Source organism: Mus musculus, chromosome 10 (genome assembly GCF_000001635.26).
Source record: "Mus musculus strain C57BL/6J chromosome 10, GRCm38.p6 C57BL/6J".
Classification (NCBI taxonomy): domain Eukaryota; kingdom Metazoa; phylum Chordata; class Mammalia; order Rodentia; family Muridae; genus Mus; species Mus musculus.
The window spans coordinates 22,076,880-22,104,314 of NC_000076.6; the positions used below are offsets into that span (position 1 = coordinate 22,076,880).

The window sequence follows — 27,435 nt, forward strand, 5'->3', positions numbered from 1 at the left end:
TATAGTTTGCCTCTGCCCTGGTTTATCCTTCTGCCTCACTGCACATCTCTGAATCTGACACTGGTCTCTGTCTTTGTCAGCCTGTCGCTGTGTCTCACCACTTGTGCTTTGTCCTTCTGCCCATCATGCTTCCTATTTCTATATAGCAACCCTTTCTCTTGTCTGCCTCTACCATCTCTACCTCTCTCTAATCCCCTTCATCTCTATTTCCACCTCTCCTCACTGTTAATCTCTCCATTTGCCACTGTCATCCATTTCTCCTGAGTCTGCTGAAGGTTTGCTCTTTCATTCCCTTGAAATCTCCTTGCCTAGATTCTCTATGAGTTTAATCTTTCTCTCTTTTTACCAGACCTCTATCTTCCTCATTTTCTTTGTCTTCCTCTTCCTTCATTGCTTGGCTCACTTCTTAGCAGCGTCTTCCTTCTTTCCTTCCTTCCTTCCTTCCTTCCTTCCTTCCTTCCTTCCTTCCTTCCTTCCTTTTTTCCTTCCTTCCTTCCTTCCTTCCTTCCTTCCTTCCTTCCTTCCTTCCTTCCTTTTTTCCTTCCTTCCTTCCTTCCTTCTTTCCTTCCTTCCTTCCTTCCTTCCTTCCTTCCTTCCTTCCTTCCTTCCTTCCTTCTTTCCTTCCTTCCTTCCTTTCTCCTCCTCTGGACTTTCTTATCAACCTGCAAATGTCTCTTACCGACTTACCCTGTCTTTCCTTCCAACTTCTGTAATTTACTTTTACCTTGGTCAGATTAGTGGAGCTCTTCTCAGTTCTACAGAGACCAGCCATTGGAGCCTGGTGATAGACTTTCAGGTGCTCCCTACCTTCCATGAACCCAGCATCCATGTTGATAGGCAGCGTGAAGGATTTTCTTCCTAGCTTCTAAGAGGATTTTCTGCCTTTCCTCTCAGTTGGGAACAGTGGGGCCTTGGGGCCAGCAAGCACTGGCAGTCTGCAGCAGTTCTCCTGTCAATGGCTATGTGGGGGGGGGGGGTTGGAGGGGGGCGCAGGCTTGCCTGTCAGCACTGCCTCACATAGCCTCGTTCCACCTCGTGGGCATGGCACAGCCCAGAGGTGAGCGCAAGGGGTATGGGAACTGGGATGGAGCAAGCTGCCTGCTGCCTGGGCCTTGCTGGGTGTACATGCCAGAACTCCCTCAGTTCCGGGTCCATCGGTGGGGCCAGTGGTCCTCCACCTTACCTAATCAAGACAGTGGTGATGCCTGTGCCCCACCATCAGCTCCCTGGGGTTGGGTAGAAAAAAGGGGATAGGTAGAGCTGCAGTGAACAATGTGAAAGGAGTAGGTCAGCATTGGGGTCTGACAGGATTCTTAGGCATTTCCTGAAGGGTATAAGTACCAACCGGTAGGGGACCTGTGGATGGGTGAAAAGGGCAGGCCCAGAGGGATGTGTTTGTCCCACAATACTCAAAACAGTCATCAGTCCAAGTCTGAACACAGAGACACACCAAGACACACAAGACACACAACAGAAACCGTCCTCCAGGCGACTGACATAGAATAAAAACTGAATAAGACAGGCGGGGACGATTACCTCCCCTGCCCAGATAGAGTTAGACTCTCTCAGGATCTTCCTCCCAGCAGGAGACCAGAGCATCCTCTGCATCTCCCATTCCACAGCATTCTGGCTCGTCAGCCCACCACTCTGAGAACCATCAGTCACACCAAAGTAAAACAGAATCAGAAGGCATTCTAATGGAGGACACACAAGTGAACAAGACAGACAGACAGAAACAGACAGGGATCCTAGTTTACCTTGCTCGAGCAGCCCTCCTATGTACAGCTTCTGGGTCTTGAGGAGAATCTTCACAGTCAATGTACCAAATGTTGGAGTCCGCCAAAAACCCTCACTCACAAAGACCACAGAGACAGACATCAAAGCACAAATTGCAAGAGAGTTACTTTTTTTTTTTTTTTTTTTTTTTTGATCCAACATGCTGGGGACTCCCCTCAGCATGCAGGCAAGAGGAGAGACCACGAACAAATGAATAACATACTTTTTATACCTTGTAAGAGGCAGATTTAGGCAACAGGGCGAGCTGGTTTATTATCCTTGGTGCAGCAAGTAACCCATTCAGGCATTGGCTGGTTTACATAGGGTGACCACCTTTGGCATCCCTCACTCTGCCTGCCCTTACGGTTTGTTCACAGCATTGTTTAGGCAGACAGCTTCTTTATCTGGCTCTGCACTTGGCCTGCAAGTACAGTTTGGAAAGTCTTTTTAGAGGTGGAAAGGGATTAGTGATCTTGAAACTTGTTTGGATTCTACACTCCATGTCTCTTCCTGTGGACAATCTGTCACTGGTCCCTGCTGATGCTCTTCCAGGACAAGGCTCTTAGATGGTCACTCACCACAACTCTTGGCACTACAGGGTCAAGTCACCATCCCTCTGTTCAAATCTCTGAATCATGATCTTAACATCCTTTTGTACTTAGAGATAATTTAATTTTTTTTTCTTACAGGAAAAACAGTTCCTCTTACAGTTAACTGTGGCATAGGAAGGTCACCTTTTCATCCTAGTGCTAACACCCAGCTGGAGTGGCACTATTACTGGAATAAAACCCTGAAAGGAAAATCAGGTACACATGAGTTCTTTAAAGCCATAGTACAGCTATGGATGGCCTTGGGATGCTGCTGGGGGTGTTGGAGCTTTAGAAGTAAAAGTAGAATTAGAATAATTGACAGTTTCAAGTGGAAAGTTTTAAGGATGCTAGTGATTGTAAAGAGAATATCTTCTATATTTGATGGATGCATCACCTTTCAATTAAAAAAAAATCTATGGCATTTAGGAAAGGGTGGAATAGAAGGTGGGACATCCAGGAGGCAAAAAGAATTCTGGGATATAGTCAGGTGTGGGAGATTTGCCTGGGAAAATGTGATGAGACAGACACAAGGTACATGAGCCCAGGTAACCAGCCACGTGGTAGAATGTAGATTTGAGTAAGTGAGTTATAGTACATTATGTCCTAGTCAGAGAAGAGCCTAGCTATATGACCAAGGTATTTGTAAATACATTTTAAGTCTGAGTCTTATTTCTGGGACCATGGGGCTGGGAGGAAGAACGAGGACCTGCCGCAGACCCTCTGGGCCCCTTTGTCTGCGTGGAACGGGTCTCTAGTCTCGGGTGGGCAAAGTGTCGGATGAATTTGACAGACAGATGCACACAGGAGAGGTTGTGTTGAATCTGTATGTAATGTCAAATCGAGCATCAGACTTTTTATGCAGAAGACAATAAGGAAGTTGGGTGACATACCAGCAAGGTACAAATAAGGTAACCGGAATCTTACATAAAACAGAGGAATGCAAACACAGAAGGTCTAACAGGAACCACCTGGGATAGAATTCATTGTTAACAACTGGGATCAAAAAGGGCTCCACCTAAGATTCACTAATCTTAGAAGCCAGGGTCAAGGGCTTCGTACCCTTGCTATAGTTCCTATTTTAGTCTATTGTATAGTCTACCTTCCCCTTAGGCCATTGTAAATACGTGTGTATGGGTGTAACTCAGCTATAGTCTTAGAAGCCAGGTGTGAGGTCTTTACTCTCCTAGGGCAAGGGCTTTAACACCCAAGTCATGGTTCTAACTAGGGAGTTCCGTTCTAGCTAACCATCTCATAAATAATGCAATACTCTAAAACCACAGCCCTATCTACTTCCTATACCATTGTAAATTCCTGTATATGGGAGCGACTTGGCTTTTATTGATAGTGTAATACCAGAGGCTATTCTGAATGTCACTGTCTAGCTCAAGGCCATTCTAGGACTGTTGGAACACTGGCAGAAGGCTTTAGCTATGTCAGAATTCAATCTTAAAAGGCACTTATAATAAAGAGAGCACGTGGATCCATCCACTAGACTAACTCGGGAATGGAAAATTAATGTATGGGTTAGAGAGAACACCAGACTCCAGGAGCGAGTTTCTGTGAAACTCTTTTGCCTCATGAGTGAGTAGCTTCCAAGCCTCTCAGCTTGTCAAACTGACTCGACCGGAGAGCGTGGCAAGGACCAAACTTCTACAAGTGACAGCTTGAATCAAAACAAAATCTAAATCTGAGCAGATGACCTCTGGAATTGGATGATGGTATTTTCCTGAAACTCGGTCTACTTTGTATAAATTTAGATTGGGAATGAAAAGCATGACGTGATCCTTTTGTACTAACAAGATGAGTTATTAGCCATTTGGATCATGTCACAGTGAAGACACTCAAGTTGTGTTCTTCAGGATTTTTAAGAATTTAAACGTAGACACAGTGGTGCCTAATCTCAGCCTTTGGGAGATGGCACCAGGAAAATAGTACTTTCAAGGAAAGAAGACAGTAAAGAAACCATGATTCAAGGAAAGACACAACCTCTATTGGAACCAGAATCTAAATGCCTGGATTATGGCATGCCCTATTTGAGTGAACTTGTTTCTTACAAGAAATATTTTCATAGCTGTCTTGGAAAACTAGACTCTTTACAATCATAATATCTTCGTGTGTTTTTGCTACCCTGCATTACAATCCCAAAGAAACTGGCAAGTCTTTCTAATTGGTTTACTTGTGGAATAAATTTTAAAACCACAAAGAAATGTGTAGCTGAAGAAAGTACACAGTACGTCTCTCATGTTGAACACTAAGCAAATACTTAGTGAATATATGTCAAAATGGGGGGAAAAACCCCGAAAACAAACAGATGTGCATGTTTGGTAGCGCCTCTAAATTCCTTTGTTGCTCAGTCTGCTGGGTAGAGTCTAAGTCAGCTGCTTGTTTGAAAAGTCTGCATCTAGATTTTGACCTTGGTAGGTACTTGTTCTTTGAAAACAGCAGGGAACTAGTCTTTTGTCTTGCTTTCCATCACTGTCTGGCCATACATGGTTTTGCAGCAGAATATTTTCTTTGTTTACTTAATTACCTTCATCTTCTTAGCCACTGGATTTTTATAATATTTAACAGCCTTTTATAATTCATATCTCCTTCATTCATGTTGAGTGGTGCACCAGAAGCCAAATATTAGAGGACATGTTTAAGTTCCACTTGCTATTGAAAACTGAAAAAACGTGATTGCCTCTCCTTAGAAAAACTGGATATAATACCTTGATACTATATCCTTGTTTTAACTTTATGACATTCATTTTTATGTTTTAAGATCCTTGACTCATTTGGAGCTTGTAAAATATCTGCTATACACCAAATGACTAGATTGTCTTTTAGTTTAGAAGTTAGGATCGTTGACTTCTACACACTAGCTTTATAAAAATTAGGTCTAGTATTTTGACTTGTGTTGTTTGATGGGGCATTTTTAGTCGCTTTTGTTGAAAACTGATTTCTTGTTCCTTATATTCAGAAATTAGGTCAATGTCACCAGGGTGTCTGATCCATCTGTGACTTCCTTTGTGAGCTGTTTTCTGAATCATCTCTTTGATGATTTCATTTACAACTATTTAACCTCTGCATGTGGTTGGGGCTTTTTACCCCTGCCTGGATTCCCAGGATGAAGGTGTTTTCTATCCTGTTGGCAACTTTAGTTTTCATTCCACAGAACAACAGTTTAAAAATCATATTAGTCATAGACTAATGGTTTGTTTTTCACACTCTTGTGTCCTGGCTTCTGATTTCTCCAGCCATTCATCCATATTCTTTCTCCATGTACCTGTCATGTGTTTGGTCCCCAGAAAGGGCAGTGTATCCTTGCATTTCCATGAATCTCACATCAAGTAGCTCACTCTGCTGGTGGAGAAACCCACGCAATCTGCTGCACTGTGGAACAGGTTAGCTAGGCCAATGAAGGGGAAAACTGTGGTGCTGCCTCTCAGTCCAGGGCATTGGGGGTGCGTGGACCACACTCAGTGTTTACTTCCAAGGTGACTTTCTGTAATTTCCAAATGAGACTCTTATTTTAAAAGTCCTTCAAATATAAAGGTCATGTAACTTTCTTTGAACACTTAATTTATGGTTGTAACTTTGGAATATAGTATATTGTGGGTGTTGTCTTTGTTTAGTGTCATTCTCTGTTCGTCTGTTATTGACAACCCTTAAATTATTACAAATTTGACAGTGGACTGTTGCAGGAACACTGGATAATCTGCTCACTTTCTGTCTTGAGTTTGTAAGAATGTGACAGATATTTACATTTTACCAGAAGCCATAGCTATGGGTGCTAGGATCTGAAAATATTAGTACTGGTTGTATTTTAGGTAAAGATGTTGATTGGTCAGATAAGGAAGAGTTGTTGCCAGGGGTTAGTCTGGTGCTGCTTGTATTTAAATGCTACCTACATTCTGGCTCCCAAGATCTGGTTACCCCTGAAGAGCAGATTCTCAAGTACCTTGAGTGATGCTATGTAAACCTTGCTCCCCAGTTTAACTTGTCAATAAAACAATAGATCCTGTGATTGGGCAGTAGAGGGAGAAAGGTGGGACTTGAGGATCAGGTGGATTGTCTCCGGAGAGAGGAAAGGGGAACAAGAGAGGAGACAAAGGAAGGAGGAAGCCACCATGTGAGGAGGTGGAACCTTAACACATGGCCTGGAAAAACAGCAAGTAACAATGGACATTATGGTTGGGAAATAGGTTAGTATAGCTCTAACCCTGCCTGATCTAGGCTTACAGCTTATAAATAAAATACTTGGATTCTGTGTCTTTTATATGGGCTACTAGAGTGTTTAATTCCTTTAACAGGCTCCCATGAGCCTGAGATTAAGTCTCATGCTCTACTGTGTTTTTCTGCTGGTGCAATAACTTGGCTGTTTTTCATAGAGCATTGAGGCACTTAAATGAAAAGAGGTACTGAGTAGATTTTTTAACTGTGTGCTATTGCAGTGTACTCAGAATATCTTTGCTTGGAATTAGCTAGTGATAGGTTTGGGTCTTGCTTTACTGACAGTGTTGTTTGTAGAGTAGAGACACAACTGAAATTTTGTTTTAGGAATGTAGTATGCTTTTAAATGTAGTAAAAAGGTTGTATAAAAGCACACATTATCGTTTTGTTTTGTCTTGTTTTGTTTGTTTTTCGAGACGGGGTTTCTCTGTATAGCCCCGTCTGTCCTGGAACTCACTTTGTAGGCAGGCCTTGAACTCAGAAGTCTGACTGCCTCTGCCTCCCGAGTGCTGAGATAAAAGGTGTGTGCCACCACGCCCCAGCTCTGTACACATTATCTTTAACCTAATCGTATTATCCAAAGACAATGACAAATTTTACTTTAACATACTTCTCAATTATTAGTGAACCTCTCTATGGTTCAGGTATCATGTAGCCAGTTGGCTCTCTAGGCCGGGTTGCAAATTTGGTTTGGATATTATAAATATTGGTAAGCTGCTTTTCTGTTGAAACTAGAATTATGTTCTGTAAAGCAGTTACTACTGATTATAATTGAGCTCAAGTTTTTTAGTTGAAGGTAAAATTGTTTCATGGCAAGTAGAAAATAATGCTATTAGACTGTTTTTTTAAATAATTTTTTATTTTATTTTATTAGATACTTTCTTTATTTACATTTCAAATGCTGTTCTGAAAATTCCCTATACCCGCTCCCCGCCCCGCTCCCCTACCCACTCACTCCCACTTCTTGGCCCTGGTATTCCCCTGTACTGGGGCATATAAAGTTTGCAAGACCTAGGGGCCTCTCTTTCCAATGATGGCCCACTAGGCCATCTTCTGCTACATATGCAGCTAGAGACACGAGCTCTGGGGGTACTGGTTAGTTAATATTGTTGTTCCACCTATAGGGTTGCAGACCCCTTCAGCTCCTTGGGTACTTTCTCTAGCTCCTCCACTGGGGGCCCTGTGATCCATCCAATAGCTAACTGTTAGCATCCACTTCTGTGTTTGCCAGGCACCAGCATAGCCTCACAAGAGACAGCTATATCAAGGTCCCTTCAGCAAAATCTTACTGGTATATGCAATAGTGTCTGGGTTTGGTCGCTGATTATGGGATAGATCCCCGGGTGGGGTAGTCTCTGGATAGTCCATCCTTTTGTCTTAGCTCCAAACTTTGTCTCTGTAACTCCTTCCATGGGTATTTTGCTCCCTATTTTAAGGAAGAATGAAGTATCCTCACGTTGGTCTTCCTTCTTCTTGATTTTCTTGTGTTTTGCAAATTGAATCTTGGGTATTCTAAGTTTCTGGGCTAATATCCACTTATCAGTGAGTGCATATCTAGTGACTTCTTTTGTGATTGGGTTACCTCACTAAGGATGATATCCTCCAGATACATCCATTTGCCCACGAATTTCATAAATTCATTGTTTTTAATAGCCGAGTAGTACTCTATTTTGTAAATGTACCACATTTTCTGTACCCATTCCTCTGGGTTCTTTCCAGCTTCTGGCTATTATAAATAAGGCTTCTATGAAGATAGTGGAGCATGTGTTCTTATTACCAGTTGGGACATCTTCTGGGTATATGCCCAGGAGAGGAATTTGTGGCTCTTCCAGTAGTACTATGTCCAATTTTCTGAGGAACTGCCAGACTGACTTCCAGAGTGGTTTTATAAACTTGCAATCCCACCAACAATGGAGGAGTGTTCCTCTTTCTCCACATCCTCGCCAGCATCTGCTGTCACCTGAATTTTTTATCTTAGCCATTCTGACTGGTGTGAGGTGGAATCTCAAGGTTGTTTTGATTTGCATTTCCCTGATGATTAAGGATGTCGAACATTTTTTCAGGTGCTTCTCAGCTATTTGGCATTCCTCAGTTGAGAATTCTTTGTTTACCTCTGTACCCCATTTTTAATTGGCTTATTTGAATTTCTGGAGTCCAGCTTCTTGAGTTCTTTGTATATATTGGATATTCGTCCCCTATCAGATTTAGGATTGGTAAAATCCTTTCCCAATCTGTTGGTGGCCTTTTTGTCTTATTGACAGTGTCTTTTGCCTTACAAAAGCTTTGCAATTTTATGAGGTCCCATTTGTCAATTGTTGATCTTACAACACAAGCCATTGCTGTTCTGTTTAGGAATTTTTCCCCTGTGCTCATATCTTTGAGGCTTTTCCCTACTTTCTCCTCTATAAATGTCAGTGTCTCTGGTTTTATGTGGCGGTCTTTGATCCACTTAGACTTGAGCTTTGTATTAGGAGATAGGAATGGATCAATTCGCATTCTTCTACATGATAACTGCCAGTTGTGCCAGCACCCTTTGTTGAACATGCTGTCATTTTTCCACTGGACAGTTTTAGCTCCCTTGTCAAAGATTAAGTGATCATAGGTGTGTGGATTCATTTCTGGGTCTTCAATTCTATTCCATTGACCTACCTGTCTGTCATTGTACCAGTACCATGCAGTGTTTATCACAATTGCTTTGTAGTACAGCTTGAGATCAGGCATGGTGATTCCACCAGAGGTTCTTTTATTTTTGAGAATAGTTTTTGCTATCCTAGTTTTTTTGTTATTCCAAAATGAATTTGCAAATTGCCCTTTCTAACTCAGTGAAGAATTGAGTTGGAATTTTGATGGGGATTGCATTGAATCTGTAGATCGCTTTCGGCAGGACATCCATTTTGACTATATTAATCCTGCCAATCCATGAGCATGGGAGATCTTTCCATCTTCTGAGATCTTCTTCAATTTCTTTCTTCAAAGACTGAAGTTCTTGTCATACAGATCTTTCACTTCCTTAGTTAGAATCACACTGAAGTATTTTATATTATTTGTGACTATTGTGAAGGGTGTTGTTTCCCTAATTTCTTTCTCAGTCCATTTATCCTTTGTGTAGAGAAAGGCCATTGATTTGTTTGAGTTAATTTATTGCTATTGCACTGAAGCTGTTTATCAGGTTTAGAAGTTCTCTGATGGAATTTTTCAGGTTACTTATATATATATATATATATATATATATACTATCATATCATCTGCAAATAGTGGTATTTTGACTTCTTCCTTTCCAATTTGTATCTCCTTGACCTCCTTTTGTTGTCGAATTGTTCTAGTTAGGACTTCAAGTACTATATTGAACAGGTAGGGAGAAAGCCTTGTCTAGTCCCTGATTTTAGTGGGATTGCTTGAGTTTCTCTCCATTTAGTTTGATGTTGGCTACTAGTTGGCTGTATATTGCTTTTATTATGTTTAGGTATGGGCCTTGAATTCCTGATCTTTCTAAGACTTTTATCATGAAGGGGTGTTGAGTTTTGTCAAATGCTTTCTCAGCATCTAATGAGATGATCATGTGGTTTTTGCCTTTGAGTTTGTTTATATAGTGGATTACATTGATGGATTTCCATATATTAAACCAACCCTGAATCCCTGGGATGAAACCTACTTGGTCAAGATGGATGATTGTTTTGACGTGTTCTTGGATTTGGTTAGCAAGAATTTTATTGAGGATTTTTGCATCAATATTCATAAGGGAAATTGGTCTGAAGTTCTCTTTCTTTGTTGGATATTTGTGTGGTTTAGGTATCAAAGTAATTGTGGCTTCATAGAATGAATTGGGTAGAGTACCTTCTGGTTCTATTTTGTGGAATAATTTGAGGAGAGTTGGAATTAGGTCTTCTTTGAAGGTCTGATAGAACTCTGCACTAAACCTATCTGGTTCTGGGCTTTTTTTTGGTTGGGAGACTATTGATGACTGCTTCTATTTCTCTGGGGGAAATGGAATTGTTAAGATCGTTAATCTGATCCTGATTTAACTGGTATCTGTCTAGGAAGTTGTCCATTTTATCCAGGTTTTTGAGTTTTGTTGAGTATAGCCATTTGTAGTAGGATCTGATGATGTTTTGGTGTTGGAAATAGAGTAAAATACAGTTTTGTTTTATTTTCCAGATGGCTACTAAGTTGTTCCTGCTCCATTTATGGACATAGGATATGAATAGAGTTTTTATATAAAATACATTTTTAAACGTACAAAAAGATGTTCAACTTCAGCCATACTTTTTAAAAACCTCAAATAATAACTATAGTTTATCATTATTTTTGACATATCAATGTAGATTAAATATATACTTCCCAAATTTTATGACTATGATATTGACCCTCTGATGGTTTTGCATCTGTTTATAAATGTATAAATAAATGAGCATTCATTTCTACTTTGTCAGGAATAAGGGCAGAAAGAGAAAATCCAAGTAAATGTCTTTTAAGATGATTAACTTATATAATCGCATAAGGTCCTGTGAGGTCTTTTTAAAAAAGATGCACAATATGTACAACACTGAAAAAAAAAAAGAGGCTATGAGTTTAAAAGTGAGCAAGAATGGTTACATTGTAAGGGTAAGTTTTTGGCATGGTGAATTAGGTCATAATATTATAATCTCAAAAAAAAATCAAAGGAAAATTCGTGGTTAATAGGTAGAGTAGTTGGTAGATCATGTGCTTAGCATGCACAAGGTCCTAGATTCAATTCTCTGGGAAAGAAACAGAACTGTCCACATTGTACATGCTCATGGAGTTATAGGAGATTTAGTATGTTGGAAAGAAAATATATTTGTGAATATACTATACTCAGCCACTTTTCTGTCATAGAAAATCCTGGGCATATCTCTACGCACCAGTAGGAAAGCATATTCACAATGTTGAGCGTGATACTCTGCACTTGGTCACAGTGGTGGCTTCTGAGGAGAAAACTCCTAGAAGAGAAGAGCTCTGTTAGGAGGGAGCATTTGCTTTTGTGTGAATGTTTGTTTTTCTAGATATAATTTCAAGGAATTATTGAAGTCAAGGAAGAAGATTGCATGTTCCTGTCAAAATGTTGTATTGATGGGTTCCTGGAACAATCACAAATTCTATTCAAACAACATCCAAACACAGAAAGTCAGGAGTAAAGGGTAAGCTGCCACTAACACATTCTCAGTCTGATAAAATTCATTAGCTGGGCAGGAACAGAAATGTAGTCTCTGTCTGCCATAACTCAGCGTAGTTATGTGTGTTTGTATCTGAAACCAGAGATTGTTGGACTGAGCTTGAAGAAGGAGTCCGAGGGATAGCCTCTCTTCTTCCTTCTGCTTTGCTTTCTTGAATTCGAAGTAGAAAATGCTCTTCAGAATTTTTCTTTTAAAGAAAAGAATGAATATCAAACCACTCAAAACCATCCAACGAGCCCACTCCTATTGTTCCCAGTTGTGTGATTCTAAGCATGATGCAATGAAGAATAAACTGGTTTCATAAACTCGTGCAAACCTGGAACTTTAGAGCCAGTAAAAGACTTTGAAATCATTGCAGCTGTGCGGTTTCATTAGGCATGGGGTCAACGAAGTCATGGCAGTAACAGAACATGTCAGAGACACATTGGAATCATTGGTGGTGGACTTCTGAACCAGGTGAGAAACCTCCACTCATCCCAAGGCTTTTATTTCTGTTACACCGTGGTAGATGATCATCTAGTCCCTTGATATTGACGCGGAGACAGGATTAGGTACAGCATTCTGCAGCTGTGGCCATAACTTATTGGCTTAGATACCAACCTAAGATTTTCTTACTGCTTTTCAGCTCAGTACTTTTACATTTTCAACCAATCAAATTCTACCCTAGGAGAAAAACTGTTCTGTTCCATTGACTTGATAACTATGTACAAATATAAATCCTACTAAAGACAAAGAAACTCGTTCACAGGGGAATGCACTTCCTTAGGCTGTTGGAGGTAAAAGCTGTATCTATCTATGAGCTTGCATTATCATTTCATAAGGCAAAACAGAAGGTGGCAAGAGCCTACTGCCGTCCCTTAGTTTTTGATGGAACATATTCCCCCAGCCTGAAACCTGCTTGCTCAGGGGTGGAGTTTCCCGCTCAATTGTTCTGCCATGCCCACTGCTGGAACCTGCCGCTTTGCAGGCAGGATGAACTTGTCTTGGCTCCGTTTCTTCTTTCTCCCCATCTAGTTCCTCCCTTAGCTCGAGTGGCCATCTCAGTTGAACCGTTCATGTTGCGAGCTGCTGGCCGGCCGCAACATTTTGGCACCTGAACAGGGACCTGAAGAATGGCAGAGAGATGCTAAGAGAAAGGCTGCTGGTATGGAGCTCCACAGGAAAGGATCTTTGTATCGGGCACCGAGCAATGGACAGGTACACATGCTAGCGCTAGCTTAAAATTTCAGTTTTGTAAAGTGTTGCTGAGGATGCAGTAGGATACGAATTAAGCTTGAATCAGTGCTAACCCAACGCTGGTTCTGCTTGGGTCAGCAGCGTGTTAATCGGAACTAGAAACGGAAATAGGTGGGTCGGCCGCAGCTTTTTAGGAAGCTGCTTAGGTGGAAGAAGAAAGGGTTTAAAGTCATGGATCAGGTGGTTGCCCTTAGTTTTCAGGAGTTGTTTCAGGCCAGAGGAGTAAGGCTTGAAGTACAATTAGTAAGAAATTTTTTAGATAAGATTGATAGTTGTTGCCCACGGTTCAAGGAAGAAGAAACAGTAGATTGTAGAACCTGGGAGAAAGTTGGTGAGGCCTTAAAAATCACTCAGGCAGATAATTTTACCCTAGGCCTCTGGGCGCTCCTAAATGATGCTATAAAAGATGCAACTTCTCCAGGGCTAAATTGCCCCCAGGTATCTGAATAAAAAAGCTAAATTGCTTGTGGTATCTCAGGAGGAGTGCCTATCAGAGAGGGCCTCCTCAGAAAAAGATCTTCTTAACTCAAAAATTGATAAATGTGGAAACTCGGACGATGAACTTAATTTTAACAAAAATCACTCAGATAGAGGAGCTGCCCATTACTTTAATGAGAATTGGTCCTCTTGTGAATCTCCCGCTTCACCTATAGTTCCCACTTCGGGAGGTGCTACTCATAGGGACACATGGCTAAGCGAGTTAGAGTTTGAGATTAAGCTTCAGAGGCTGACTAATGAGCTTCGGGAATTAAAAAAGATGTCAGAAGCGGAGAAGAGTAACTTTTCTGTAATTTACCAGGTGCCGCTAGAAAAGGTTGTGAGTCAGGCTCGTGGGAAAGGACAGAATATGTCTAATACACTAGCCTTTCCTGTGGTCGAGGTAGTTGATCAGCAAGATATTAGGGCTAGTAGACATTACCAGACCTTGGATTTTAAGTTGATAAAAGAGTTAAAGGTGGCTGTTGTGCAATATGGCCCTTCAGCCCCATTCACTCAAGCATTACTGGACACAGTTGTGGAGTCACACTTAACCCCTTTAGATTGGAAGACTCTTTCTAAGGCTACCCTGTCAGGAGGAGATTTTTTGCTTTGGGATTCTGAATGGCCAGACACCAGTAAAAAAAACTGCTGCTTCTAATGCTCAGGCTGGTAATTCAGACTGGGATAGCAACATGCTTTTAGGAGAGGGTCCATATGAGGGACAGACAAATCAGATTGATTTTCCCGTTGCAGTGTACACGCAAATTGCGACTGCCACACGCCGTTCTTGGGGAAGGTTGCCAGTCAAAGGAGATATTGGTGGAAGTTTAGCTAGCATTCGGCAGGGTTCTGATGAACCATATCAAGACTTTGTCGACAGGCTATTGATTTCAGCTAGTAGAATCCTTGGAAGTCCGGACACGGGAAGTCCTTTCGTTATGCAATTGGCTTATGAGAATGCTAACGCAATTTGCCGAGCTGCGACTCAACCGCATAAGGAACAGACAGATTTGGTGGGATATGTCCATCTTTGCGCAGACATCGGGCCTTCCTGTGAGATCTCGCAGGGAACCCACGCGCAAGCAATGTTCTCAAGGAAACGAGGGAATAATGCATGCTTTAAATGTGAAAGTTTGGATCATTTTAGAAGTAATTGTCCTAAGAACAAGGGTGCCGAGGGTAGACAAACAGGCTGTGCCCCAGGAATATGTCCCCGGTGTGGGAAGGGCCGACACTGGGCGAAAGACTGTAAGCATAAACCAGGGGTTTTGAGCCGCCCGGTGCCGGGAAACGAAGAAAGGGGTCAGCCCCAGGCCTCAAGTTACTCAAAGAAGACAGCTTATGGGGCTATAAATATGCTGCCCAGCCAACAAGATCAGTTCTTGAGCTTGTCAGGTCAAACCCAGGAAATGCAAGACTGGACCTCTGTTCCACTGTCTATGCAGTATTAACCCCAGAAGTGGGAGTCCAAACTCTGCCTACTGGAGTCTTTGGACCGCTGCCTGTAGAAACCTGTGGCTTTCTCTTAAGACGAAGCAGTTCTATTGTAGAAGGCCTGCAGATTTATCCAGGTGTTATAAATAATGATTATGAGGGAGAAATTAAAATCATAGCCGCTTGCCCTCGTGGTGTTATAACTATACCCACTAATCAAAATATTGCTCAACTTACTTTGATCCCTTACGCCAGTCACTGTATAAATTCTTTGTAAATGAGGAAGGACAAAATAACACTGATTCCTCTGACGTAAATTGGGTGCAATCTATCACTAATCAGAGACCTAACCTTAAATTGACTCTTGATGAAAAAAGCTTTAAAGGATTAATAGATACCGGGCTGATGTAATGATTATAAGAGGACAGGACTGGCCCTCAAACTGGCCCTTGACTGTTTCCTTGACTCACCTTCAAGGAATTGGGTACGCCAGTAACCCAAAACGTAGTTCCAAATTGTTAACCTGGAGAGATGAAGATGGGAAATCAGGAAAGATTCAGCCATATGTTATGTCAAATTTGCCTGTGACCCTGTGGGGAAGAGATCTGGGATCTTTGCCCCTATTTAAAGCTTACTACAGGGGAGTTGAAACCTTTATTTGATATTCTTAAAGGGAGTTCTGATCCCACTTCCCCTAGATCCCTAACCTCAGAAGGATTGCTGGCCTTACAGCTAGTAGAAAAGGCTATTGAAGAGCAATTCGTCACTTATATAGATTACTCCTTGCTGCTGCACCTCTTAATTTTTAATACGACTCATGTGCCTACGGGACTGCTATGGCAAAATTTTTCTATAATGTGGATACATTCGAGGATTTCTCCCAAACGTAATATCTTGCCATATCACAAAGCAGTGGCTCAGATGATTATCACTGGAAGAAGGCAGGCATTGACTTATTTCGGAAAAGAACCAGATATCATTGTTCAGCCTTACAGCGTAAGTCAAGACACTTGGCTGAAACAGCATAGTACAGATTGGTTGCTTGCACAAATAGGGTTTAACGGAACTATAGACAGCCACTACCCCCAAGATAGGTTGATAAAGTTTTTAAATGTACGTGATATGATATTTCCTAAGATGACTTCTTTACAGCCTTTAAGTAATGCTTTATTGATTTTTACTGATGACTCCTCTAAAGGGCGAGCTGGATATCTTATTAATAATCAACAGGTTATCGTAGAGACTCCTGGTCTCTCCCCTCAGCTAGCCGAATTAATAGCAGTACTAAAGGTCTTTCAGTCTGTACATGAGGCTTTTAATATCTTTACTGACAGTTTATATGTTGCTCAGTCAGTCCCATTATTGGAAACCTGTGGTACATTTAACTTATTTTCAAAATTGCAAAACATCATTCTTGCCCAGAAAAATCCGTTTTATATTGGCCATATACGGTCTCACTCTGGTCTTCCTGGGCCTCTGGCCGACGGTAATGATCTCATTGACAGAGCTCTAATAGGAGAAGCTTTAGTTTCGGATCCTGTTGCTTTGGCCCAACGTGATCATGAAAGGTTTCATCTCTCTAGCCATACCCTAAGGCTCCGACATAAGATCACTAAGGAGCAAGCGAAAATGATTGTAAAACAATGTCTTGAATGTATTACATTATCTCCAGTGCCACATCTAGGAGTCAATCCTAGAGGCCTTATGACTAATCATATTTGGAAAATGGATATAACCCATTATGCAGAATTTGAAAAACTAAAATATATACATGTTTGCATTGATACCTGTTCAGGATTTCTCTTTGCTTCTCTGCATACAGGAGAGGCTTCAAAAAACGTAATTGATCATTGCCTACAAGCCTTTAATGCCATGGAATTGCCTAAACTTATTAAGACAGATAACAGGCCATCTTATTCCAGTAAAAACTTTATTTCATTCTGTAAAGAATTTGGTATCAAACATAAAACTGGAATTCCTTACAACCCCATGGGACAAGGAATAGTTGAATGTGCTCATTGTACCTTAAAGAATTGGCTTTTTAAAACAAAAGAGGAGCAGCTATTTCCCCCAAGGTCACCAAAGGCTCACCTTGCCTTCACCTTATTTGTCCTAAATTTTTTACAAACTGATATTAAAGGTCAGTCTGCAACAGATCGCCATTGGCATCCAGTTACTTCTAATTCTTATGCATTGGTAAAATAGAAGGACCTCCTGACTAACAAATGGAAGGGTCCAGATCCGGTTCTAATTTGGGGAAGAGGCTCGTTTGTATTTTTTAACGAGATGAAGATAGAGCGCGGTGGCTGCCAGAAAGATTAATTCATCAGATGAACACAGATTCTGACTCTTCTTGTAAGTATCATTCTGAAGACTAAAATTCCTCTTTTGCTTAAAAGTCAGCTTGAGGACTCAGGCTCCCAAGAAGCTGTTTTCCTGCTACTCTCTGAGCCAGCTCCCCGACAGGAGGCCGGAGACTAGTCTTAGCTTTAAAATTTACAACTAAATAAGTACCTGGACTTCCCCAAAAGAAGCTTTTTGATGTTACCCTTCACTCTCTAAGATTTTTGTCTTTCAAGCAGGTTAATCAACATTCTCCAGCCAGACCAGCAGACATACATCCCCTGCCCCCTAGAGCGCACAGGTGGCAGCTGTTACCTTCAGTCCCAGGACATTCCAGCACGTGACTTTCAGTCTGAGTTAAAAATTAGGTTTACCAAAAGGGCTAGAAAAGTAGATATTTCTAATATTAATAGAGATTAAATTTTATTTTGATAGACGGGCTTAGTCCCTTAGCTGGCCTCTGGCTTTTCACCCTTGCTGTTACTGCAAGGTGTTCTTAGTTCCTCAGGCTATAGAAATAACAGAGAGGAAGAGGAACGACTTCCAGCTCCTATTTTAGCCACAAATCGTGGTGTTACTAATGACATAATTCTTGTCTAGGCCTTGCTAAATCTGAGGTTGACAATTCTCCTTTAAGAGCTGCACAATACTCAAAACTGTGCATACTGGTTCGTGATTGTACAAATTCGGCATGGGTATCGCTTGGTACAGAGAGCTACTACAGGGGAAAGTCCAGCTTGACCATTTCTGAGTTTCCTGTGGGTTATACCCGGTTTAAAAAAGAGGTTGGTATCTAATTTTGGCTAAAAACCAAAAATATCTACGGCTCTGCCTCCCCTCCCCAAAAGATACCAAGAGCCACAGGTGTGGGTCGTGACAGCACCCACGGGAGAAATCGGGTCAATGTCCACCCAAGCTAAGGTTAAAAGCCCACTCATCCACGGATGAGAAAATCTTTTGATCACCTCAGTTAAGTGTTGCCTTATTTAACTTAATTAATAGGGGGGAGAGAGGTTGGAGACCGTACTCTCTTCACTGCCTCCCACCCCAAAATAAAAAGCCAATTGGCCTTGTACTATGGAGACAGTCGTCACCCCCTTTCTCCCTGTTTCCCGCCTGTCATCCAAAAATGCGGAGAAATATCAACTCAGTGTTATTCTTAATAAAGTGTATTTCAAATTTGTTCAGTCAAACTTAGCCAGGGTTCCAACGCCCTACTTAAAATTCAACTAGGAAGCTACCTATTCAGTACTAATCAACATTATAAAGTCAGAGCCTGCCGCTCCAGGCTTTTCAGTTAGTTTTTTACTAAGATAGAAAGGACAGTCTCAGCCAGATACAGTTTACCATAAGAAAAGTTAGGGATTCCCAGGGAGACAGGTTTTTTTCCTTAGCCCTAGAATTCAGGCAGAACTATTGAGCATAGATAAGTTTTTTGCCTCAGGCCAGCCCTTCTCTCTCTCTCTCTCTCTCTCTTTTTTTTTTTTGTTAACAAATGGGAGGAGATGAAGCCTCCCCTCCCCCAGCCTGAAACCTGCTTGCTCAGGGGTGGAGTTTCCCACTCAATCGTTCTGCCATGCCCACTGCTGGAACCTGCCGCTTTGCTGTTCGGAGCCACACACGTGTTCACCCTGCTACTGGACCCCGAGACCAGTTGGCGGGAATTGGGTTCCCTCCCCCTTCCTTTTTACCTGAATGTCAGAACTAGTAAAATTGAGCTTTGAACAGGATGAACTTGTCTTGGCTCCATTTCTTCTTTCTCCCTGTCTAGTTCCTCCCTTAGCTCGAGTGGCTATCTCAGTCGAACCGTTCACGTTGCGAGCTGCTGGCCGGCTGCAACAAAAAAGAGCATTCAATCCCCTGAGCTTCAGCCATATGCTCCAGGAAAATGTCACCAGTTAAAGATGTATTCATTTGCTGTTTTGAAAACTCTGTTTGATTTGCAAAACACATGAAACTGAAGAAAAACGAAGACCAAAGTGTGGACACTTTGCCCCTTCTTCGAATTGGAAACAACCACCCATGGAAGGAGTTACAGAGACAAAGTTTGGAGCTGAGACAAAAGGATGGACCATCTAGAGACTGCCATATCCAGGGATCCATCCCATAATTAGCCTCCAAATGATGACACCATTGCATACACTAGCAAGATTTTGCTGAAAGGACCCTAATATAGCTGTCTCTTGTGAGACTAGGCCGGGGCCTAGCAAACACAGAAGTGGATGCTCATAGTCAGCTATTGGATGCAGCACAGCACCCCCAATGGAGGAGCTAGAGAAAGTATCCAAGGAGCTAAAGAGATCTGCAACACTGTAGGTGCAACAACATTATGAACTAACCAGTGCCCCGGAGCTCTTGACTCTAGCTGCATATGTATCAAAAGATGGCCTAGTCGGCCATCACTGGAAAGAGAGGCCCATTGGACACGCAAACTTTATATGCCCCAGTACAGGGGAATGCCAGGGCCAAAAAATGGGAATGGGTGGGTAGGGAAGTGGGGGGGGAGGTTATGGAGGACTTTTGGGATAGCATTGGAAATGTAATTGAGGAAAATACGTAATAATAAAAAATATTAAAAATATTAAATAAAATAAAATATACCATTTACTCATATATATATATATATATATATATATATATATATATATATATATACACACACACACTTCCCTTTACTTAGTCAAATAAAAACCAAAGGTCAAACCTCATAAACTTAAAAAAAAAAAAAAAAGAAAACTCTGTTTGATATTCATGCATTCCAAGTGTTTTGACCTAGATTTCTGTAGAGGCAGTAGATCCAATCTTGTGCAGGCAGCTAGAAAGCTATTGCTTGTGTAGTCAAAAGAAGAATCTAAAGTTAAAGAGAGAGAGAGAGAGAGAGAGAGAGAGAGAGAGAGAGAGAGAGAATGAATGAATGAAAAAATTAAAACATTTATTAGTGGGTGTCAACATTTTGCACAGCCAATATGTTTAATACTAGATTAACTAATATAAGCATATGGGGATGCATTTGTTGCAAAGCTTTAAAGAAAAGAACAAAGAAATAAGTTGGAAGTAGCCAAAGTTCAAGGGAAATGGGATTTGCACTTTCTACTGTGAATGAAAACTTGGTGAAATGGCAGTGTAGTCTAATTATAAGCAAGTGACTAAAGTCACAGCATTTAAGACTTTTATGCAGAGGCCATGTATGATGTCTGATGCTCCTCACAGATCTTAGGTAAACCTAACGTCTATGTATGACAGCAGATCCTTGAAATGTTTCTAGGTACCCACCTTATTTCTTGTCAGAATTGTCTATCTGTTGCTGCACAGAAGATCTAGTTAACCCAGCTATAAATTGATGTTGAGTTTAGATAATAATGATAATAATAAATACTGACCCTCATTCATCTCAGGTCCATCTCTTTCCAGCAAGATCATTAAAAAGGCCACAGTACCTGTACTGTTCTCAGGAAACACCTCTAATGTATACCGTCCTGTCAGTCATAGGCTCCTCTCCATGCTGATAGTTATCCATTAAGTTATAATCATGAAATCTTTAGTACTCCCAGACTTTTGAGATGGATTCTTGCACTCTTGCGTATGTAAAGCTGCCAAGAATGTTAATCCATTGATCCACTTAAGGACAAATGGCTACTGAACATCCACTTAGGCCACAGACTATGCCAGATTCTGGCAGTGCAGAGATAAAAGACAAATTCATTTCTTCTTGTGGGCTACAGAATTTTTAATGATCCCCAGAGATATAAACTATTTCTACCTTTCTTATGCCATGACAATAGAGGGGTTCAGCTCGAGGGATAGTATGGAGACTATTGAAGAGCAGATTGATGTCTGATGTGGAAGACAGAGATTCTATTATGTACCTATGAAGTGATGAGACCTCAGTACATTAGCCACAAGCTCAGTTTTGAATTTACCCAGTTCCCAATTTTCAAAAGGAGAAATTTTGAGAACAAATTTGCTTTCTTTGGTGAGTATAGTACCAATGAAGAATGTTTCTCTTTCAGCAACGATTGAGCTTCAAAAGTAAGGAAGAGTCTGGGAAAGAGTGGGCAGATGTATCAAGGCACAGTCTATTCTATTTGACTCTAAATCATATCAAGAACTGCCGAGTTTATTAATATTTTATTTTTGAAGGCTACTCACTGACTCTATTATTGCCGATAAATAATCAGCCATTGATTAGAAAATGAAATGTGACTGACATCTGAACAGATTTTTCAAAAGTATAATTGTTATTAAGTCTCAAATTTCTGCAATAAATTTCAAATGTGTAACCAAAAACAACAACAAAAAAACAAAAACAAAACAAAACAAAACACCCAATGAATTCATGAAATTCTTAGGCAAATGGATGTATCTGGAGGATATCATCCTGAGTGAGGTAACCCAATCACAAAAGAATTCACTAGATATGCACTCATTGATAAGGGGATATTATCCCAGAAACTTAGAATACCCAAGATACAATTTACAACACACATGAAACTCAAGAAGAAGGAAGACCAAAGTATGGATACTTCATTCCTTCTTAGAATGGGGAACAAAATACCCATGGAAGGAGTTACAGAGACAAAGTTCAGAGCTGAGACAGAAGGAAAGACCATCCAGAGACTGCCCCACCTGGGGATCCATCCCATATACCAAACCCAAACTCTATTGCATATGTCAGAAAGATTTTGCTGACAGGACCCTGACATAGCTCTCTCTTGTGAGGCTATGCCAATGCCTGGCAAATACAGAAGTGGATGCTCACAGTCATCTATTGGATGGAACACAGGTCCCCTAATGAAGGAGCTAGAGAAAATACCCAAGGAGCTAAAGGGGTCTGGAACCCTATAGGAGGAGGAACAATATGAACTAACCAGTACCCCCCACAGCTCATGTCTCTAGCTGCATATGTAGCAGAAGATGGCCTAGTTGGCCATCAATGGGAGGAGAGGTCCTTGGTATTGCAAAGATCATATGCCCCAGTATAGGTGAATGCCAGGACCAGGAAGTGGGAGTGGGTGGGTTGGGGAGCAGGGCGGGGTTGGGTATAGGGGGCTTCGGGGGTAGCATTTGAAATGTAAATGAAGAAAATATCTAATAAAAATCAATAAGTTGATAAAAATAAAAAAAATTTAAATGTGTAATTTAAAATTTTTTTTACATTGTTTTACTCTGTTGTACGATTTTGTTATATCTGCATTTACTTTAGCTACAAAGTAAAGGAAGAAATACATCTAGGAAATATAAAATTATTGATATTTGAATGTCACTTTGTCTGAATCAAGAGACCTGCTGACAAAAATTCTTGGAGTTGAAAAATATATTGACAATATCAATATGAATAACAAAAAAATCAATGTCCCTGATAGTTGACCAAAGTTTTTGTATTAAAAGAAAGCATTGATCTCAATTGATAAAGATATACCTATACAAGACGGATGATTTAACTATAATTTATCAGGAACTACTGAATGACAAACTTACACTAAATGGATATTTTAAAAAAGCACATAAATGAAAAAGGAACATTGTAATTGAGGCGAACTCATTTGGCTTCTAAATATGGGGCTGTTGATAACTTTACCAACATGAAGAAATAATTTTATATTTCCTAGATGTATTTTTTATCAACTTATTGATTTTTTATTAGATATTTTCTTCATGATAACAGTGTTTAAACTACTTTGCTCAATCTCAAGTATATAGAGGAGGTTTATTTAGATCACAAATGTACTCACTACCCATACAGAAGATTTAATGATTCGGCTCAGGAGAAAGAACTTGACAGGCCAACCTTCCATACTCAGAGTTCTTTCTAACAACTTCTCTGACTGATTCTTGGACATGTTTCTATGATGTTTCAGTGATTCCTTCAGCACTGCAATTAAAGTTAGTTCCTCAAATTTATGTCACATGTACTGTCAGATAGTTGGAAACTTCCTTTAAAGTTTAGTATCATAAATAAAAGTTAAATCACCAGTTGCCAGATTATTTTATTTGTGTGAATGAATGAGCGTGCATGTGTAGGAACAGGTGTGCATACATGTTTCTGTGCTTTGGGTGTGTTGTGTATATAAAATACAGAGTATATGTCCAATTTTTCTATATTTGTTTTCTACTGTATGTTTCAAGACTGTGTCTCCCATGAAATCTAGAGCTCACCAATTCTGCTACACTAGCTGGCCAGCAAGCTTCAAAAAATGACCAGACTTTTACCTGAGAACTAAAGATAAACCCCAGGTCCTCTTATTTGGCAGACTGTGTTATTTCCTAAGCATCAGATTCAGAATGCAACCCTGGTTTCTATAGTTATAACCAATGAGTCATGAGGCTTTGCTATTCCTCTAACACTAACTATCTTGACACTTCTTTACTACAGGCGAATCAGACTGAAGAGTACGGCAGTCAATAAGGGTCACCCAGAGGAGTTTGTTCTACTCAGGTTTGCAGACAGTTCTTGGCTGGGACTCCCTTCATTATTCTTGTGGAAACATAGCCCAGAGCGATGACTGGGAAGATTACCATCATTCTCCTGTCTTCCTTAGACCCATGATTCCACAGCTCCAGGTATTTCTTCCTCACCAACCTCTCCTTTCTGGACATGTGCTACACCACAAGCATCGTGCCTCAGATGCTAACTGACCTGAGGGCCTCCCACAAAGACCATCAGCTTCATGGGATGTGTAGTTCAGCTTTATTTGTTCCACACAATTGGGGGTACAGGGGGTATCCTCCTAGTTCTTATGTCCTCTGTACGCTTGCTATGTGGACATCTGCGGATTTCTGTGCTACACCTTGTCGAAGGCCAGCTCTGGAGTTCTAGTTCTTTCTTGATGGTAGCTGAGCATCAGTGGAGGCAAGACTTGGTCTTGTGATGGATTGAAATTGCTTTTTTTAATTAATAATAGTGTTTACCTGTCTTGACTTTAAGTTACTGTGAAGCCAGAATCTACAGGCCTCTGGTCAAATGAACACATCTCTTAACAGCAGAGGACTGAGTAAAGGATTCATTGCGAGGGCTCCTTTCTCTTTTGCCCAGAAGCCTCGCCTTTAGCTTCGCAGGTGCTAGGGAGCAAGAAACTTTTATTGGGCCAGAAGAGAGTCATGCTTGCATAAGGAAAAAATTTACACATGTGAATATGCATAAACACACATATTTTCATAATAACATTCATACCTATTTGTTGAGCCCAACAGTTTATCTAATCAGCTTACATACATACACACATACATACATACGTACACACATACATTACATACTTACACACATACATACATACTTATCTAAGCATATGGAGCAGAGGTCCAAACATCAGTGCAGAAAGAACTCACTCATTCTGGATGAAAAATGAGTTCCAATCTTTATTGCATAGAGAAAGGAAAAACTTCTACCTTTTATTGCTAAATTAATTAAACCCAAGTCTATAAGAAAAAAAAAACTTTGCCCTTTTTAGTAAGACTGAGGCCTGCCTTGTTAAGAAAAGACCTGTTCTGTCCCATGGTAAGGAGAAGCCCACTGCTCTTTCTGCTTTTTTTGCAGCTTCTTTGTCCCTCCTTCCCTCTGTTCTTTGCATATTGCTCTCTTCTTCTGCTCCTGTCTTAACGTCCTCTTTACTTTTAAGGGAAAGTAAAATGGGAGAAATCTATCAGAATATATTCTCTCTTAGTTTCTAAATTACTCACTTAATTTTAAGTTACTCTACTCTGCTGTCTTTCTCCTTATTCCTCCTAATTTTGTTCTCTCCTTCTCCTTCTAACCTTGCGTCCTCCTCCTACTCTGATGTTATGTCATGTGATGTAAACATTCATAGTTTTCGTACCTTTTCTAGGGGGATAGATCACATGGTTTTTCCAAGTATCATTTTTTTTCAAAAGTTCAAATAAAAACTCAAATCATAAATTGTATAAGAAGTTTACAATACAGATGTTTTACATGTATATCCCTTAAGATTAACTATCTGGCTAAATAATAATTTTCTGTCACTGGCTTCAGGGGTTCATGGGGAGTTAAAGATCATATCTTTTTTGTATCTCATTTGGCACTGAAGTTTTGTGTAGATAAACCCAGTCAATATTTTATCTTCTGTTTTTGCACTCACAATAAATCATTAGTTCCCTTGTATGACCTTTGGTTAATTGTTTAACAACCTCTTGGTATATGTTCAAAGTTTTAAATGCCTGATTTCTATTTCCAAAGCAATCAACTCTTGACACTTAAAGAATTGCAGAGTTCTAATTGCAGTTTCATATGAGAGAGGCTTTAATAGCAGTCCTATTATAAAGAACATAATAATTACTAGTGTAATTTTAGGAACTGCTATAGGATCTTTATTAAGAATTAAGAAATAATCTATTTGACTGTATAGCGTCACTACAAGGCAGTATATCTTTGTTGATCTGCAGAAATCTGTCCAATAGAGTCGGCTAATTCCCAGGGACTATTATATTAATTTAATAGTGACAGAAAATGCATATCAGCTTCAAGAAGCAATCCTGAGATAAAGTTTCTTTGGGACCTTACTTCATCGAGCTCATCCACTACAGACCATGCAAAGACAGTGGACCACCTCCATGAAGGCCTCCTGCTAGCCATAGCCTATTCTAGACGGCTCCAGACAAACTCTCCTCATCCTCCTGCTAGCCATAGCCTATTCTCGATGGCTCCAGACACTCTCCTCATACACTAGCATCACTGCCTCCTGTTAGTGACCAAGTCGGGCTGAAAGGAATTTCCCATGCTGTATCAGAACCCACTGTGACATTGCAATTGCCAGTGTGTGGCCACAATAAACTGGATCACTTGATGTGTGAGATTCTAGTTCTAATAAAAACTAGATATGGTGAAAAAGAAATGAATGGGCTTGCTTTCTCTTTGGTAAGCATTTTTCTTTTAGCTGTTGCTCTGTGTTTAATTCTTGCCTCCTCTGGGTGTATTTTATATAAACATGCTATATTTTAAATAAAATCTTCAGAGGGAAGGGAAAAGGACTTTGGGACAAGCTCCTCTCATCTCAGTGTAGTTCTCTTGTTCTATGGTTCATCCATTAGTGTGTATCTCAACACACACCACCATTGCCCAAGTTCATGTTTCTCTTCTATAGAGTAATGATTCTTACTCTCAACTCCTTTATCTATACCTGAGGTAAGAATGTAAAGGGGACATTGGGAAACCTAATCAGCAACATTTTTATTTAAAAGTGAAAGCATATAGACATTCAAAGTAGTTAACAAATTAGAGCCTCTTCCTCTAACTCATTCACTGTACAAAGTTCATCCTTTTTTGTGGGAAGGCACATGTGCCGTTGCCGGGTGGCGCTGGCTACCACTGGCCACCACGCATACATAGGCAGTAAAGTTTTTCTTGCCAAGATGAGGTTTTGAGAATTAACCAATCAGATGAGAGACAAGTTAACCAATCAGATGAGAGACAAGTTAACCAATCAGATGAGAGACAAGTTAACCAATCAGATGTAGGCATGTAAATGAGGTGGTAAGCATAACCCATGCATAACCAATCCAGGTGTGAGACATGCCTCTCTTAGGCCTATATAAGCAGCACCAGTTCTGGGCTTGGGGTCACTTCGCCTCTGCAATTAAGCTCTCCCAATAAACGTGTGTGGAAGGATCCTGTTGCAGCGTCGTTCTTGCTGGCGAGTCGGGCACGCGCAAGACTTTTTATTACATGTTTTTGTAAAACATGTCTTGTTATTTGTGTTTATTATAATCAGGCTAGGCAATGATTAATGTTGGATACTATTAACTGTGGGAAGCCACATGTGCCATTGCAGAGTGGCACTGACTACTGCTGGCCACCACGCAAAAGTTTGGACAAACAACCAATGTGTACATATGCAGTAAAGTTTTTTGCAAAGACACTGCCTGGCCCGGGCATGATAATGAGGTTCTGTAAGGTACTGAGAGTATAACCAATCAGATGTGAGACATGCAAATGAGGTATGATAATGAGGTTCTGTAAGGTACTGAGAGAGAGTAGCCAATCAGATGAGGAACATGCAAATGAGGCGTAGTGCATAACCAATCCAGGTGTGAGACATGCCTCTCCTAGGCCTATAAAAGCAGCACCAGTTCTGGGCTCGGGGTCTTTTCGCCTCTACAATCAAGCTCTCCCAATAAACGTGTGCAGAAGGATCCTGTTGCAGTGTCGTTCTTGCTGG

At 40.6% G+C, this 27,435-nt stretch overlaps 1 long non-coding RNA gene across 1 annotated transcript; it reads left to right on the forward strand.

Moving 5' to 3' along the window:
- Positions 1-1,041: 1,041 nt before the first annotated feature.
- Gm2539 lies at positions 1,042-26,455 on the forward strand. The gene is made up of 3 exons (XR_001779676.2): positions 1,042-1,057; positions 23,591-24,129; positions 25,876-26,455. It is a non-coding gene; the product is annotated as a predicted gene, 2539 (long non-coding RNA).
- Positions 26,456-27,435: the final 980 nt, after the last annotated feature.